Source organism: Vicia villosa, linkage group LG4 (assembly GCF_029867415.1).
Source record: "Vicia villosa cultivar HV-30 ecotype Madison, WI linkage group LG4, Vvil1.0, whole genome shotgun sequence".
In the NCBI taxonomy this organism is placed as follows: Eukaryota; Viridiplantae; Streptophyta; class Magnoliopsida; order Fabales; family Fabaceae; genus Vicia; species Vicia villosa.
In genome coordinates, this window is record NC_081183.1 from 189,721,839 (window position 1) to 189,727,344 (window position 5,506).

The following is a 5,506-nucleotide window of genomic DNA, read 5'->3' on the forward strand; positions in this document are numbered from 1 at the left end:
ATTTTATTATTAATTAAATAATAATGCTAATTAGAAACTATATTTATTTATTATTCCAACTAACACCTTAATTCCAGTACCCCACACACATCAACATAAACATCACATATACTCATCGCTAAATCACAATAATCACCCAATCAGTTAAATAATAGATTTAAATAATTAAATATAATTTTTGGGGTGTTACATCTTATCCCTTGAGGACTCATCTTGGTTCTTTTAGGATCCATGTTTTTATAGTAAGCCACACATCCCCTCACTTTAAAGTGACCGATATTTGGTGGTTTGTCTCCATGCATCATATGGAGAAATACCGGTTTTCTTTACAGGAATTCTAATAATTATGTGGAAAGCGGATATTAAGGCCTCACCCCACAAATTTAGGGGTAATTTAGAATGCAGCAACATGACATTCATCATTTCTTGATATTTTCGAGTCTTTCTTTCGGCCATGCCATTTTATTGTGGTGTGCGAGGTGCCGAACACTCATGTATTATGTTGTGCTCTTCACAAAATGCATCAAATTCAATAGAAAAGTATTCACCGCTCATATCACTCCTAAGGACTTTTATTTTTCTACTTAATTGATTTTCCACTTCTACTTTATAAATCTTAAATGCCTTAAAAGCATCATCTTTATGCTTTAAGAGATATACATGTGTGTATCTAGAAGAATCATCGATGAATGTAATGAAATATCTATTTCTCCCACGGGTTAACTTGCCATTAAATTCGCACAGATGTGAATTTACAAGATCAAGTAGATTTGTATTTCTTTCAACAATTTTGAAAGGTTTCTTAATCATTTTTTATTTAACACATAATTCACATTTTGTGAAATCATTTATATTACATGAAATCAATCCAGATTTAATTAGTCTCTTCATATAACTAATACAAGAATGTGTCCATCTATTATGCCATAAAGAAACGGATTCAAGCATGTAAGCAGAATTAGAAATTTCATTAATAATAGTGTCGGTAATGCATAGTTTGATCATTCCCTCAGTGGAATATCCTTTTCCAACAAATACACTATTACGGGTTAATATAAGCTTGCCCGATTCATAAACAAATTTAATACCCGATTTTCCCAATAAATCCCCACTAACAATATTTTTATTCATGTCCGGGACATAAAGCATATTGACAAGAGTGACTTTCTTTCCGGAAGTGAAGTTGAGTTCGACCGATCCGGTTCCAAAAACTTTAGAGCGTACTTCATTTTCTACCTGTACTTCTTGTCCATCTTTTGATTCATGATAGGATTTGAATGCAGCCTTGTAATAAGAAACATGTACCGATAAATTATATGCATGCCATAAATTATATGCATCTTTATTTCTCGTAAGTTTTCTGTTGCTTTTAGTTTACCGTATTTATTTGTCTATTGCAATCGTTATTTTAATTGTTCTTGTTGTTGTCCCGATAAATTATATGCATGCCATAAATTGTTTCTCAAGCTTTAGCATGTTTATGATTATGATTAATAACCATAATTACATGATTGAATTTAAAATCATGTCTGGCTAAATCTTTTGATACCGGTATGTGATAAGCATCGTCCAGACGAGATTCAATAATAATTGACGTTAATGTTTATAAACTATTTTTCTCGTTTTAGTTTTTAATTCTCAAACTAAAACGATTTTTGTAACGAGAGTAAAAAGCCAATAAAGGTTGCGGTCAATAGAGCGATAATTTGAGATTTTAACCGGATAGTAGAAACTAGGCTTTAATCTTAAACACACCGAGAGCGCTTTAGAATGAATTAAAACTTATTAATTTCCAAAAATTACTTTTAATTCAAATGAGTGAGCGACAACAAAACATTATGGTTTAAGAGTATAGTCAAAGTCAATAGCACGACAGTGTGGGATAAAGTCTTTTAAATTATTATTTTATGTTGAAAAGTATTTTGACACATTTTCTGCCAACATAATACCGAGTCCCCGAAGTAAAACTTTATATAAGATTAATAATTGAAATAGTTTTCTTTGATTTTATGATTAAACAAAAACATTGAGAAATAAAACGATGAATCAAATTAAAAAATAAAAACAGTAATTTTAAGATATATTTGTATTCTTTTAATATTTTTTGTTCCATTTTTTATAGTTTTATTTTGTTATCAAAGACTAAAATTAAAATTTAATATTTTATGTTAATTGTCGTTGTAAAATAAATCTACGTGGAAGATGCAATATATAAAACTCTAAAGTGTTAACATTTGATGTTTCATAAAATAAAATAATATTTAAATATAGATTTAAAATAAATAATATTTCAGTGTTAAAATCCTTCCATTTTTAAAAGGGAGTTAAATTTGGTCAAAATTAAAAATTTATTTTATTTGTTGCTATATATTAATGTAATTATATAAATTATATAGATATGAAATCATGTTGAATTTTATTTAAAATATATTTATATTTTTGAATTTTAAAATAATCATATATTTATGTTATTGATGGCTAGAGTTATTACTTCAGTATATATACAAAATTGTATTTGCTAAGATTAATTTATTTGTACATGCCAAAATTTATTGATACTAAGAACAAATTTTGAAGGTGTTTGAATATTGTTCTATTCTAGGAATAAAAAATAAGATGATTAAAAGCATTGAGTTGTTTGGTTAATAATTGATTGTATTTCGTCTGAAAAGAAATTGATATTGTGTTATTAATATTATTGAAATAAGAAAATTGATACAAGAAAAATTTGTATAACTCATTAATCCATCCATCCACGCTTAGAGTTAGAGGGGTACAAACAAGAGCAAAGGGTTGTATGCTGGGTTAGAGTGGTATAACAGAAAAGGGCCCAGACATAAAACAGAAAAGCCCAACAAAAATATGAAAACATCAATTGGTGAAAAGAAACGAAAAATATATAATATATACATAAAACAGAAAAGCCCAACAAAAATATGAAAACATCAATTGGTGAAAAGAAACGAAAAATATATAATATATGAAAAAAACGCCGTTGCCGGGGATCGAACCCGGGTCACCCGCGTGACAGGCGGGAATACTTACCACTATACTACAACGACTTGATGTTTACAATTTCGTTTTTTAATTAGATGACTTTAATAAAAATACTTATATTTTATGCTGTATTAATTGATTTGTGTTGTCATGCAATGCTGCATTATGCTTCCTTTTCTCTTCTCATTCAATTTTTTAGTTTGGGATACTGTTTACGTCTTTCTTCTAATTGGATTTACTAATTTTTCCTCTTCTTTGGAACTACAACATTTTTTTATTATGCCTTCCCTGCACTTAATAAGATTATTTATTTCTTCTCATTCAAAATATTATTATCTCATCAATTTAGTTACTTTTTTATATTGAAAAAGACTAATTCTTTTTTTACGAGAACAAATATTTTAAAGAATTAGAATAAGATTGAGAGTACTCAAAAGTAAATAAATAATATATAATCATTTTTTATTTCTTAATATTTCATTATTATAATTTTAGAGTTTTTATTTTCTTTGTAAATTTTCTGAAAAATTTGAGACAAATTTACTAGTAATAGCAAATAGTATTATAGAAAAATAAATTTTAATATTTTATTGTTTTTCCAAAATTATTTATAATTGGGTTTCTGTAGACTTAACAAATGTGTTGTTGTTTATACAATATCTGATCAATCTAGTTTTGATAAGAACATTTCTACATATAAGGTGTAATATATCAATATCTAAATCATAACTACTCATGAGAATTCATTGAAAAATAAATTTAAATATTTAACGCTTATGTTCATCGTTTTAATTATTGTTTTCCATTCAAATCGAACATTTGTTAACATGTTATTTAAAAAACACATTCTCCTATGTGGTTGCAATTAGATTATATATATAGTGTGAAACACTCTGTTGCTTTACGAAAAAACCAAAAACTGCATAATGACGCGAGATTGAATAATGGATAAGGGCATTAGAATTGGTCCAACCTTTGCAGTAGTTAGAGGCAGAGACATGTAATTAGTTGTATGTTCCCCTTTGCACGATTTCAAGGTCGACATAAGATAGGAAACATATGATGAATCTTAGTTGTCAGAGGCAGTTGTAACCAATATGCAATAAGCCAACCTTGTCCTTGACTAGAAATGGACCAAAGTATCAGGGACACGGTTTTTGGCTCTTTTGTAAAGCAATCGAGTGTTGGCGGTATGGACGGTGTTTGACGAAAACCAAGTTACCAACCTGAAATTCCAAGAACCTTCTTTTGGAATTGCAAATTTCTTCATAGTCGGTTGAGCTTTTAATATATTAGCTTTAAGGGAGTTCATAACTGCATCACATTCTTATAGGAGAGTTTAGAGTGAATGGGAGTCTAGAGGGCTAATATCATACTTGATGAGACCATAAGAGGTTCTCGACCATAGATCGCTTTTGTTCTGGACTGGGCCAAGGTTAGGCCCAACATAGTTTCGGCCCAGTAAACCTCAGAGGCTCAAGTTCCTCTGTGACCCACATCTGGGTCTAGGATGCCCGTCTTCGCCATGCTCGGCAGGACCATCCTCGTTAACCATATAACGCCCGGCAGGATTGCTCCCCACGAGCTGGCTGGCGCCCAGCACGAGTGCTCCCCGCGAGCACCCTCGTTGCCGAGGACCCTGCTCCTCACAGGGCTCCTTCATATCCAACCTTCCGAATAATACGGAGCCAACGTGGCCCCCAAAATACCGCGTCTCCCTTAAACTTCAGAGCGGTTAACCAGGACAGAGGGCACTCACGCACCTCCGATATCTCCGCTCAGGAAACCTGGAAGTCTCCTAGTTGGGCTTGGAAGTCCAACCAAGTAGCGAGATCATGGCCCAGTGCTGGGGGCTATAAATACCCTCTTTCACTAGAGGGTCAGGTATTCAATTCTTACTTACTTTTAGCTTGTACTTGCGCTCCTTTGCTCGTCTACTCACTTGGGCATCGGAGTACCTTGCAGGTACACCCCCTCCTCATTCCTAGAAGATCCAATTCCGAGCAGCCAGCGACGATTCTTCTGGTCAGGTACGATCAGCTTTGAATGGGGGCACCTACCAATACTAGTGCGAAATACAGTATTATACCATAGCTCTGCACACATAAGATATTTGGACCACGCCTTTGGATTTTGACTCTTACTGGTAAAGTCACGATTAGAAGCTCTTGTACTAGCGTTCCTTGGAACCGTTGCATAAGTAGAATTCCAGAATCACAACTTCCATTGTAACTAGGGTTGTTCAAAATTAATCGCCAAATCGAACTGGAGTTAAACTAACTGAACCATTATTAATGGTTAGTGAACCGAACTTATATTTTATTAATGGTTCTAGAACCGAACCAATAAGCAATTAACCACTTTGAATTTAATTCCGAACCAAACCCTTAAAACTTTAGTTTCAAAATTTTAACTATTAATAACTTCAAACACTCAACCTCCAAATAGCTTATGAACCGTGGAAACTTTGAAGAACAACTGAAAAATGGTGAAGAACCCAAAACCCCCA

The 5,506-nt window shown here is 32.2% G+C and overlaps 1 non-coding gene across 1 annotated transcript; it reads right to left on the minus strand.

Annotated features, from left to right (window-relative positions):
* Positions 1–2,990: 2,990 nt before the first annotated feature.
* On the minus strand, positions 2,991–3,062 carry TRNAD-GUC (transfer RNA aspartic acid (anticodon GUC)). Its single transcript has one exon. It is a non-coding gene; the product is annotated as a tRNA-Asp (tRNA).
* Positions 3,063–5,506: the final 2,444 nt, after the last annotated feature.